The sequence below is a fragment of the Myotis davidii genome, unplaced genomic scaffold (assembly GCF_000327345.1).
Source record: "Myotis davidii unplaced genomic scaffold, ASM32734v1 scaffold59, whole genome shotgun sequence".
Classification (NCBI taxonomy): Eukaryota; Metazoa; Chordata; class Mammalia; order Chiroptera; family Vespertilionidae; genus Myotis; species Myotis davidii.
The window spans coordinates 4,542,210-4,555,013 of record NW_006293001.1 but is presented as its reverse complement, the minus strand read 5'-3'; positions in this window follow the sequence as shown (position 1 = coordinate 4,555,013).

Here is a 12,804-nt window from a genome sequence, read left to right as displayed (position 1 = left end):
ACCGCTAAGGTAGTTCACTTTGCAATCAGCCTTAGTATCAACCTTAGCTTTTCTATTTACAGAGGGAAACAAAATTACATGATGTAAATCTCTTAGTAATGATACAACATTTGCATCGCTTTTAATGCAGCAGATGAAGTGACTTGGATTTTTAAAAACCTGACCATACCGTTAATGCATATTGATTAGGCTCCTACATTATTTCTGACTGTGGTAAACACCATGAATTTCAGAATAAAGGAAAAGAAAAAAAAAACAGTTGCCTATAATCTATATGTGATCTACACATGTCTGCTTTACTCTATACCTTTTAAAAATAAAAACTGAATTAAAGGATTTCAAATTTTTGTGGCTCTCTCCATTGGAAATTGATTCAAATCGCATTCCTAATAATCAGCTCAGGTGTGCCTTCTGCTGATCCCTACATCTCCTCCTAAGTGAAAAACTATCTGCCCTCGCAATATATTGATAACTTTCCCTTGAAGAAAATGATCAAACAGATCATATGTTGGCATTTCCTTTCAACTTCTGCTCCTTTCTTTTAAGTACTTGACATATAAGTGTATGCTGATTTTAATGGATCTAAGACTTTTTCCAATTCTTCCTGAGAAAAGAACAAAAATGTGCTTCCTTAAATTTCAGGTGATCAACCAAAGATATAAACCTAAGTATAGACGGAAAAGTCCTCAGTGCCCTTATGCTACCTCAAACCAAGAACCTACATGCAGCATTTCAGTGAAGGGTCTGGGTCTCTTCCTTGATCCTAAAATACCAGAGGCCTTCTAAAAAGGGATATTTTCCCTTTATTTTCAAATAGAGAACAAAGCATTGGTACTGACAGGAATCCCAAATTCCTCAGCAGCTACCCTGTGTCTGGGAATGAGACACTAGGCAAATAGATATATGATTACTAACAGGTACTTTAGCCACAAATCTTTATATTGTCCCTTACTTACTTTTACCTACAGTGGACCAGGGTGTTACTAAGTTTCCATTTGTCTGAACTAGAAACGGACTTATATGATCTTAATAGCTCCTTTTCCCGGAACCTTTGCTGACCCTATTATGTCTTACTAGGTCTCTGTATATTAGGAAAGCCATTGCAAAAGAAAGGGGGGAAATCTCATTTGAGATACAGCAACATTCTCATGAAATTCTAGAAGAAAAAATAAGCAATTCAATGAGGAAAATATCTCAAAACAGCTCACTCACTAAGGAAGCAAAATGTTTAGATTGTGTTTCTAGAAGTTTCAATTGTTTGCTCCTCATCCTTATCAGAACTTATGTTTTAGAGAAGAGAGGCAAGAACAGGGAATGGGAAGGGCAGTGAATACCGCAAGCAGACATGTCTGCTACTCTTGCCCCTTTAGGTATGAGAGTTTCCAACAGAAGAAAAGTCATTCCCCAACTTAGTGATGCAATAGAGAGAGGAAAATGGTCCAAACATAGTAAAATATGTTTAGAGTCTAAAGTGAAAATATTAATTCTTAATGATAGATATACACAGAAAGTCTTTAGTATAGAACTTGACATATTAGGTTGCAAATGGTGGTACAAGTATTCCATTGTCCATAACTGTTTATTAAAGTATGTCCTCTAAAATCTCCACTTAACATTCTGAAACTATATAGACTCTGTCTAAATAACAAATGATACCTGAAGCCAATTCAAACAGCAAATTTGTGATGTCAGGACCTTTTATTATCAAGATAATAATTTTTTTTATTGTAAGAAATTTACTTTTACCAGATAGCTAAACCACAGATCTTTGTAAACCACAGATCACTACTGAGAACAACATTAACTATATTTTAAAAACCTCTTCAATCATTTAGGTTTATTATTGCCATCTTAAATTTCAGACTTTAAAATTTCTCTTCAGTAGTGTTAGCAGACATCCATTAATTTATTCAGTTTGTTTATAAATAGTGGGATTAGCCTCTCTCTCTCTCTCCCTCTCTCTCTCTCTCTCTCTCCCCTTTCCTATCTCCCTGCCTCCCTCCCTCTCCCTCTCTCATCTCTGAACACTCTTATGAGTGCTAATTTATGTGGTAATTCACAAACTATTTGGTACTTCACATTCTCAAAATTTGTCTCCAAAATACTGCAACCTTGTTCTAACATTTTCCCCATTTCTGACTTTACATAACTATATATTTTGTTTATAATTCTTACAGTAAGGCATGGTGAGTTTTGCATTGACCACTAAAATAATACTTAAAATGATCTTTATAAGAAATTTAAAAAATGGATGTATATCTTTTTTTTTCTTGACAGAAATGCTAGTCTTGAACATCCTTAAGTCCAGTAGTGAATATTAAAAATATCATGCTATTATTATTATTAAACCTCACCAGAGGATATGCTTATTGATTTAGAGAGAGGGAAGAGAGAGAGAGAGAGAGAGAGAGAGAGAGAGAGAGAGAGAGAGAAACAAGGATGTGAGAGAGAACATAAATCGCTTGCCTTCCATAGGCACCCAACCAGGAACCAAAACTTCAACCTCTCAGTACACAAGACAACACTCCAACCAACTGAACCACATTGGCCAGGACAGAAATATCATTCTTTAAAAAAATCTGGGTGGAGAAGGTGCCTGAAGAGTTTTCATCATTATTCCTCATGCTACTCTTCAGAGCACCGTATTTTTCCATGTATAAAACTCCCCTATGTATAACATGCCCCCCACTTTTCCAACCCCAAATTAAGAAATCAACATTTTAAACATTTTGTTGGTTTTCCTCTTAAAGCCTTCTTCTTTTTTGGCATCTTAAGGAGTTGTTCTTCCTGTTTTCTCCACAGTCTGATCACACACTCAGTGGGAGGAGGTCCAAATTGTCTCTCTGCAGCTCTATTTCCATGCTCTTGTGCATAGCTGATTACATTCAGTTTGAATTTTTCAGAGTAAGACAATCGCTTACCGGTATTTATCTTTTTACTTTTTGACATCTTTATGGGCTTAGAACGTTCTGGTCCCTGTTGCATCTGCTCACTCTCCACCTCCAATTATGGCATCAGCTGATGTCAGTAACAATGTCTCCTGATTGGAGGAAGCCTGTTTGACAAGCTATGGGCAGCTACACACCTGTGTGGCGCCCTCTTAGGCTGACTTCTATGTATAAGATGCACCTCAATTTTGAGAAAAAATTTCATCTTATACATGGAAAAATACAGTAAATTACAAGCAAAACAACCTCTCTTGGATCTGGGATGCTTTGGTTAATGAAGGGAGTGGAATGGCACAGATTGTCTCTTGAGTTCTCCACCAAACCTCTGACTCCCCATTTCACGGTCAGAATATCAGAAAGCCAACTTTATTCCCACTTTAAGGTGGGGATTCTTGTAGGTTGGCCTCCTTTTTATCTGGATAGTGTGGGAGTTGCTTCACTTGCTTGTGTTAGGGAGAGCTGAACTTCTGTGATGTTGGAGCCGGGGGAGTCCTTTCCCATCAGATTCAAATGTTTTCCAGATCTACTGGTGGTAATTGACATAATTCATTTTAATGAGTTAGAAGTACTTGAAGAGCTTTCAGTGAAAACATGTGGAGCCGCTCTGTAAATTCCTAGGCTTTTAGAACCCTCTCCGTCTCCAGTGTTTCTGCATTTGCCATATCCAGTAAACTGATCAACAAAAATGATTTATTGTAAAATAGCTATAAGTAAAGAAATGTCCTCTGAGGATACAATAATTGTTTTCATTTTCCTTTCCCCACTGCCAGTGGTATAATAAAATGCTAATAGATGCAAGTTATGCATGATCTTTAATGCATACTAAAGAGAGACCGTTTAAAAATCAGGTACCTTTTGTTGGTGAGTAAGCAGTAGCATATCGTTTCCTTTTTAAGCTCTTGTATGAACGCGAGGGTTTATTTCTGCAGAGTCCGCCTGCTCAGGCCCACCTCCAGACTGCTGCAGTTAGACATTCCAGAGGAGGGGTGGAGGGAGGCCGGATGGGGGAGGAGAGGCAAACAAAAACATCTTTGACTCCAAATGATTCCATCAGGAAATCTCAGAAAGAAAAAACAAACATCACCCCAACAGGACAGCCACTGTGACTTAAAGAAGAGAAAATTGAAATACATGAAAAATCAATGAGGTAATAATTAAATTGTGGGGCACACCATCCAGCAGCCAGGCCTCCTCATGCATTTAGTAATGGAGACAGGGAACTGAAGTCATCAGTAGTTAAAAGGGAGCCAAGAACAGCCGTCATCTTGAAGCTAATTTCATGAGGAGACACTAAAAAACACATACCTGCTACAGTACGGCAGGATATTTATAGGAGGTTAAAGATACAAATTAAAGTCCAGGAGCCTATACATTCCTGATTACCCAGCATTCTTAAATCAGCCCTCCTCAGTCTCACACCTGGGGTCTCAGCTGCAGCGTAGCTGTCATTTACGCTACCCATGGCCCAGGATTGATGACAGTCATTCGCTGATGAAGCTGTATACATCATTTCTGTCTGAGCTGCACTGGCCAGATGGACCCTGACCATCCATCGCCTGTCAGGAACGCATCTGTTCACACTGCTGCTAGGGGTACTAACAAGTCATTGGCTCTCCAAAAGGACAGTGTCAGCTGGATAGGGCACAACATAAAAACGGGTGTTGTTGGGTTTTTCTTTCTTCTTCTTCTTTTTTTTCTTCTTAAAAGGGAATAATACATTGCATAAACTTTTAAAACTAAGTAATAATAGAGATGCCTAAAGATCAAAGATACATTGTCAACTTCACATTGATAAAGCAAGCTGGTTTTCCTTCTTAAACTTGCAGTCATTGATGTTTTAATAAAAATGTGATCCATTCAATATTATGATATTAAAAGGTTTGTGAAGATTTGGGAGGGGGAGTTCATCATTAGTATTTGTTTCTATAATTAAAAAATTCAAGATGTTTGTCTATTGTTTTTTCTGAGTCCAAGTTACTGTTATTACCTGTTTTAATTCTTATTTTGAATAAAATTATCTCTCTGTCTGAAATAAAAAAAAAGTAACCCAAAGAAAAGTTTGCAATAAACTTATTCTAATCTAATAAATCTAGTAAATCTAATAATAATCTAATAAATCTAATCAATAGCAAGATCGTTCAAATTTGGTAAAGATTGTTTTTATTCTAATTCGTTGCTATTTGAAAATGTTTCACAAAGAAAGAATTGTACCTATGACTTACTTAATGTTTGTATGCCAGGAGCCATCTATGTAATTTTCCTATATTACTGCACTTGCTCTTCACATCTCTATGAGGTAGAAATTTTAATATTCCCACTTTCCAGCTCAGAAAACTAGAGAATAAAGAGTTAAAAGATCCACATCTAGTGTTAGTGGCAGAGCTAGGATGTGAGCCCAAAATAGGTCTGACAGCAAAATAAGTTCATTGCTTTTATATTTGGGCTCCTAAACATGATCTTCAAATACGGACAGTCATGACTGCCTAGCATCCCGATACTTTTCTAAATCTTTACTTTTGTTACAAGAATTGAAAACTTTTTCCTTGGCAAAAATTTAACAATGTAGATTTTAACTTAAGAATGATAACATGAATCAAAATCAGACAATTAACTGTTTCTCTCTAAAATCAATGGTAGAATTTAAATTTAAACATCGACTTTGCTATGTAGAGACACATGTCACAAAGTTTAGTGATCAACACTCACAGAAATGTTCTTACAGGAATAAAAGTGTATAATCTACTCCAAATGATGGAGAAAATAAAGCATGTGGCATGAGCAGTCTTCAACAGGTAATCATAGCAGGAGCAACTGTTAGAAGGAATATTGAATGTGAACAGGTGTGTTTGGAGAGAACGGCAAAATACAATTTATTTATAAGTACATGTCTCAGATACACCCTCCAGCTCTTGCTTCAGTTTCCTGATTTAGAAAATGAAATAATAATAATAATAATAATTTTTTTTTTCATCAGTGGAAATTATATTTTACAGATTTGGGTGAAAACCTACTGCAAAAGAAAAGAATCTAATTTTACTAGATGAAAAACTGATAAAAAAGATGGAGGCCATTTTCAAGGTCACAGAGGAGGCATTTCTCTATTGGCAATGTGAGACACATTGTTGAAAAATATGAGTGACTATAAACCTCATTTTGGCTGTCGGCTTTGGCAGCAGCAAAAGATCTGCAGGGAAATTTCTCCATAATTCTCCATTTTGGCTTTATAAATTGGCAAATCAGATGGTTTTTCTTGCTATGAGGGCCTTAACCTCCAATGAATTTACTTTGCAATTTTTCTTGCAATTTTTATTTCTGTATAAATATGGTAAAACTTTGAAACAAAACAAAATGTCTTTATGCCTTCTGCTATTTTCAGTCACAAGCAAATACATTTTACAAAGAAAGTTTCCACAAATATTTATAGTAAGTCAATATATACTGATTGCTATGTTTGGTTTCTCCTGGGTTCAAGTGGGAATGGTTCATGAGCTAAAAGAACTTGGGATTCCTAAGAGGAGAAAGGAATATATACAAATAACTACAACAAGCTAAACTGTCATTAAATTGTAAAAGCAAGGTATTATATAAAATCTGACATGAGATTGCTTCCAGCTGGAATTGTCAAAAAAAAAAAAAGCTTTATGGAGGAGGTAGTATTTGAAATAAGTCTTGATGGGTTTATTTAGAAACTTGTGTTAAACAAAAGCTGGTATCTCAGCTAGAGGGAACAGTTCCAACACAGGCCTAGAGGTAGAAAATCAAAGGGCAGTAGAATCAAGAGTGAGTAGACTTATATGTCTATATCTGCAATATTATATTATTTATAACAGATGCTTTGTTAATGTTTCCTGAGTGAGTGAATGAGTAAAAACGAATTAAAATTACCGAGGCTTTTGACTATGAGTCAGAACTTACATTCCATCATTAAGAAAACAAAAAGCTCTAGTGTGGTAGGTAGAATACTATCCTTTCAAAAATGCCAATCCCTGCAGTTTATGAATATGCTCTTGGTGGAAAGGGCTTTGCCGAGGTCATTGGAGGTCGGGATCCTAAGATGTGGAGACTATCTTAGTTGATCCTGGCAGGCCTCACCTGATGGCATGAGTTCTTGAAAGGGAGGACATGTCCACATTTTGAGCAAAGGGAGATGTGACTAGAGGAAGCCTGAGAGAGAGATGGCATTGTTGGCTCTGCAGATGGAGAAAAGGCAGCACGCGCCAAGAATGTAAGCCCTCTAGAAATGGGAAAAAGCAAGAAGACATTCATTCTTCCCGGGAACCTCCAGAAAGGAACACAGCCCGGCCCACAGTTTCATTTTAGCCGCCTCTGACCCAGGTCAAACTTCTGACGTACAGATAATAAACGTGTGTTTTTTAAGCCACTAAGTTTGTGAGAATGTGTGAAGGCAAATACATCTGACTTGCGTTGTTTGGGAATACCACAGTTTATGGGTCCATCAGGGTATTTTTCAAGTACTGTGTTACCACCTAGGATGTCAATGTTGAAAATGTATATCTAAAATTTGGTACCAAGTTCTAGAAATAAAAATAAATTTATTATTAAAGTGTATATCATGTTTGTGATTAAAATAAGTAACACAAAATTGATTATGTGTTTACTTTTCAGTAATTAAGACTGGAATATTAATCATCATTGATCAAGCTATAGTTAGATTATTGTTCTGTAATTTTAGGATGTATTTTGTGTTTGATTAACTAGCTTTCTTAAGGAACAAAAGAAACTTGACAAATAAAAGAGCAAAATTATTGAGTTAGATATTGTGTAACTGTGTCTATTCTATCTAGTATATTCAAGTAGCACAATGCTTTGCCCTCTGTACAATCAGTAATTATTGTTTGATTTGAATGGTGAATTCTGCAAATATGGTTTTTAAAAATGAGTTTCCTGTCCCATTATTCATCTATTCAAAATAAATGTCTATTCAGTATGCCAGACTTCTGTGTGTGTTTGGCTGACTTAAGATGCATTAAGTATTGTTTGTGATGTAGCCCTAAAGAAGTAAGTAAAAGGTCAAGAATTTATCAGGCACTTAAGAAATGTTTTGTTTATACTACTTATTTTTCTGTAAAAAATTAAGAAAAATTACACTGACAAAAACAGATACAGAATTCTCAAGTCACTTTCAATATGTAAATTTGTAGTAGATATAATATACTGAGTAAGCAGGTGGGGGAAATAATTGATTGCATGTTTTTAGTTAAACCACGACTTGATGGCAACCTCACATCAGACACACTGCCCCTGAGCTCTTTGGCCAGCTCATTGTCACATTCAGGCAGAGCCAGGCCACCCTTGCTTTCATTTGCTGTACATACAGGACTTTATTTGTTGGATTTTCTTTCACTTCCAGGTTCATACTGACAGAACTTATTTTTTTAACTCTCTGCCATGAAGGACCCAATTCTACTGTCCAATTGCTTGCCTCTTCACCTCTAGAAGGTCATGGAGCTGCTGGGCAGAAGACAGTGAGATCCACTGGGCTGAGTGAGGTACTGTGCCCCAACATGAGATGCTGGATGGGGTGACCACACTTCCTGTCTTCCTGCTCCAGAGCCTCTGTGGACCCGGTGGGGAAGGGTGAGAGCCCAGAGCAAGAGGAGGGGTGGGGGCGCAGAGTTCTGGTTACTCCTACATGGAAAAGTGCACTCCAAACAAATCAACACCAAAAATTAAAATATTAAGCGAATCACCTGGTTGGGCACATATTCCACTTAGCCTCCTCGTGGCGGGGAGGCAGATGGGTTTATGTTTATTTGCTTTCCTTAACTTAAGGAAAAGTCAGCAGAGTGATAAACATAAGGCACGCGTGGATGCAAGCAGGGGTGGCTCTCCAGTCTACCGTGCCTTAATCCAAACTCTTGCTCTCTACTCCCATGGGACTTAGTCATTTCCATTTCTTATTTTCTTGTCCTTGAGGGGTAAAAAAATAAAAAGGAAAAGCATTTTTAAAAAAATGTTCAGTTAAATTAAGGAACTTTCATGACTTAAACCACCCTCTTCCCTGCATAGTTTTCCATTCCACCTCGTTCACGATGTTTTCACCTTAACCAAGGTGAAAGATCACAGGGGGCAGAGACACGCAGACCTGAGATTGTTGTCCGTCCTCTCAGGTACTTGCCCTGTAACATAAGCAAGACACACAAGCTTCCTATGATCACGTTTTCAATTGTAAAAATAGGGACAGTATCTAATTGATTTATTCATGGATTCAGTCTACAAATTAGTTTGATGCCACTAGGTACTAGAGCTACAAATGTGAAAGGTGCCTGCCCTCATGGGGTTTTAACCTACTAGATACACTCTGTGAATTAAGGGATAGTCACTGTAAGACTGTGTGAAAGGGGCTAGGAGGCTAACAGCTCCTAAGAACTGTGAGATTCAAGCACCTGACTCCACAGTAGCCTGCAGGAGTGTGGGTAGGATTAGGGGAGAAAGGTAAAGCGCCAGGAACCTAACGGGTAATCAATAAAAGGTGTCCTCCTGGTACAGGGGATACTCTTAATTAATTGGCACTGTGTTTTTACTTCCTTTTATTATGTTTCACAAATGGATTTTTAATATTTTTATGTCCCATATTTTAAGATCCCAGTGATATGAAACCCTGGGTTTCATGCTTCCTTTTAGATTTTTTTTACTTTAGTGGCAATGAAGTTAAGCTCCCACCTCAGGCTTCTGGTTAAAAATCCCATCTGTACCACCCACTCTCCATTTGACCTTGGGCAACTTGCTGAATCTCTCTGTGTCCTTGTTTCTGTCTTCAACAATGCGGATATGTTTGCCTACCTCATAGGATCAAGGCTGGCTTAAAAGACAAGCATTCCACACTTAGTAGAAAAGAAGTATTAACCGTTCCTAATATTATTATTATTAGTATCATTTGCTCTCTTGCCTTCTTCAGAGTATGATATAATATAAATACTGAGTGACCAAAAGGCTACTTTCTCTTGTAGCTATAAGGATAGCAAAGTGCCATTCATAGATCATGTTTTAGGGTTAGTTGAGGAGAAGGAAAGGAGAAGTACAACACAGTCTTCTCCACCTGCTATACCTAATAAGAAGCTAAACAAGAGGTTTCTTTGAATCAGGATGAGCCTGGCCTCTGTTGTGAACTTCTTCAGATCTGGACTTCACCTTAGTTATTTTTCCATCCACCGTGCCTAGCATGGTGCCAGGAATCTGGTAAGATCTTGAGCATTTCTACAGAGTAGAGCACATTGCATGCACTTTTTAAATTTTATGTGAGGGTGAGTGAATGACTGAAATCTAGATGGCTATAGAAGCGTTATCACATGAGGCTGGTAGCCTCTGAGACAGTTCATTGAATCTGTGGAAAATCTCTGTGAAACACATGAGCGTTCCCCGGGACAGAAAAATCCTATGGAAAGTTGCCAGGAGGTTACCTGACCAAAATACATGAAATAAAAAGCATATTGGTAAACAGAGGAAGAAGAAACACAGAACACATTAAAGGAGCATGGTCCCTTAAATCAGAAAAATTCATATTTATATCTTAGCTCCCTCCTTTTGCAAATATTTTGATGAAATATGAAAACTAATACTTAGTTCCTTCATCTGTAAAATGGAGGCATCCAAACCTGCTTCAAAGGCCATGGTGAGGATGAAAACAGGTCATGAGCCCTGGCCATGTGGCTCAGTTGGTTAGAACATCCTCCTGTACACTAAAAGGTTGAGGGTTTGACTCCTGGTTGGGTGTATTTGGGAGGCAACTGATCTATGTTTTTCTCTCACATTGATGTTTCTCTCTCTCTCTCTCTCTCTCTCTCTCTCTCTCTCTAAAAATCAATATTTTCCCATGAAGATTAAAAAAAAAAGTCATGCTTATCCAAAGGTAGCAGAGCTTAGCAGTTAAGAGACTGGCCTCTGGGCCCTGCGTATCTGGGTTTTAGTCCCGGCTCTTTCACTTAACAGCTGTGGGCACATTGATTCACCTCTCTGTGTCTCAGTTTCCTTATATGTAAAACTAGAGGCCCGATGCATGACATTTGTGCAAGAGTAGGCTTTCCTTACCCCGGCTGCCAGCACCTTCTTCCCTCTGGCACCCAGGACCTGGGCTTCCCTCGCAGCCCCAGCTTCGTCTGAAAGGTCCTCCAGAAGGATGTCCAGTCTAATTAGCATATTAGGCTTTTATTATTATAGATTATTATAGATGATGATAATAATAGGGTTCCTATGAGTATTAAATGGATTAGTATCTGTTAAAATGCTTAAAAGAATATCTGACACAGAGTAGGGCCAATATATGTTTGCTATTCTTATTTAAGCAATCAGAAATCTGACATACCATAGTGGTAATCTATTCTACTGATGTGTAGGACTGGCCATATGCTAAAGCTTTCAGCTTTGGGAATTGAAAGGGGAAGAGAAATACATTTGTGGAGCCCCTCCTATGTTCCAGGACTGTCCTAGGAACTTCAAATATGGTATCATACTAAATCATAATAAAACCCTGCAGAATGTGTATTTTTTCTAGATAAGGTAATATCAAGATATCAAGTAACATAGTCAGTGTGAAAAATTCTAAGCCAGAAAACAGATATGTAAGTTGTGACAACTAACTACTTGAATCGTAAGAGAATATTGTGAGGTTAAGTTGAAGCAGAAGAAGGAGACAGTTTTCTCTAAAGCAGTGGTTCTCAACCTGCCTAATGCCGCCACACTTTAATACAGTTCCTCATGTTGTGGTGACCCCCAACCATAAAATTAGTTTTGTTGCTACTTCATAACTGTAATTTTGCTACTGTTATGAATCATAATGTAAATATCTGATATGCAGGATGTATTTAGGCGAGGACCAGGCCGGCAGGGGGGGGGGCAGTGAGGGGCAATCAGACCAGCACGCAGAAGCAGTGAGGGGCAATCAGGCTGGCAGGGGTGGGGGAAGTTAGGGGTGACTAGGCAGGCAGACAGGTGAGCAATTAGAAGCCAGTGGTTCAGGATTGTGAGAGGGATCGGGCCTAAACTGACAGTTGGACATCCCCCAATGGGTACCGGGTTGGAGGGGATGAAGGCTGTGCTGAGAGGAACCCTTCCCCCCACCCCACCCCCCTCTGCGTCTCTTTTTTAAAGTGGTTCTCAACCTTCCTAATGCCGTGACCCTTTAAAACAGCTCCTCATGGTGTGGTGACCCCCAACCATAAAATTAGTTTTGTTGCTACTTCATAACTGTAATTTTGCTACTGTTATGAATCATAATGTAAATATCTGATATGCAGGATGTATTTAGGCGACCCCTGTGAAAGGGTCGTTCGACCCCCAAAGGGGTCACAACCCACAGGTTGAGAACCGCTGCTCTAAAGAAAGCTTTTAAATCCACTAACAAAAACAGATTGTTGGGCTACATCATTTATATTTCTGGCTCTAATATTGTTTACTATATGAGACCATTGAACATCAGAATTTCCAATGTTCTTTATTAATTTACTAATTTTTATAATTATACTATCAATAGGTAAGAAATTGTTTTTGATTATTTTAACTTTTTATTTTGAAATAATCTTAGACACAAATTTCCAAAAATAATAGAAAGAATTTCTATAACTCCTTTTATTCAACCTGTCCTAATGAAACATCTTACCTAAATATAACACAATTCTCTAAACCAGAAATAGATATCATACTATCCTATATAATAAAGAGGTAATGTGCATGTTAACCCTCACGTGCTCATAAGATGTCTGCCTACAACCAGGCCAGCAGGGGGGTCAGTGAGGGACGACCAAACAACTGAACAGCAGGCTGCATGGGGCGACCAGGTCGGCGGGGGGGAGCAGTTGAGGGCTACCAGGCTGGCAGGGGGGTAGTTAGGGGTGACCAG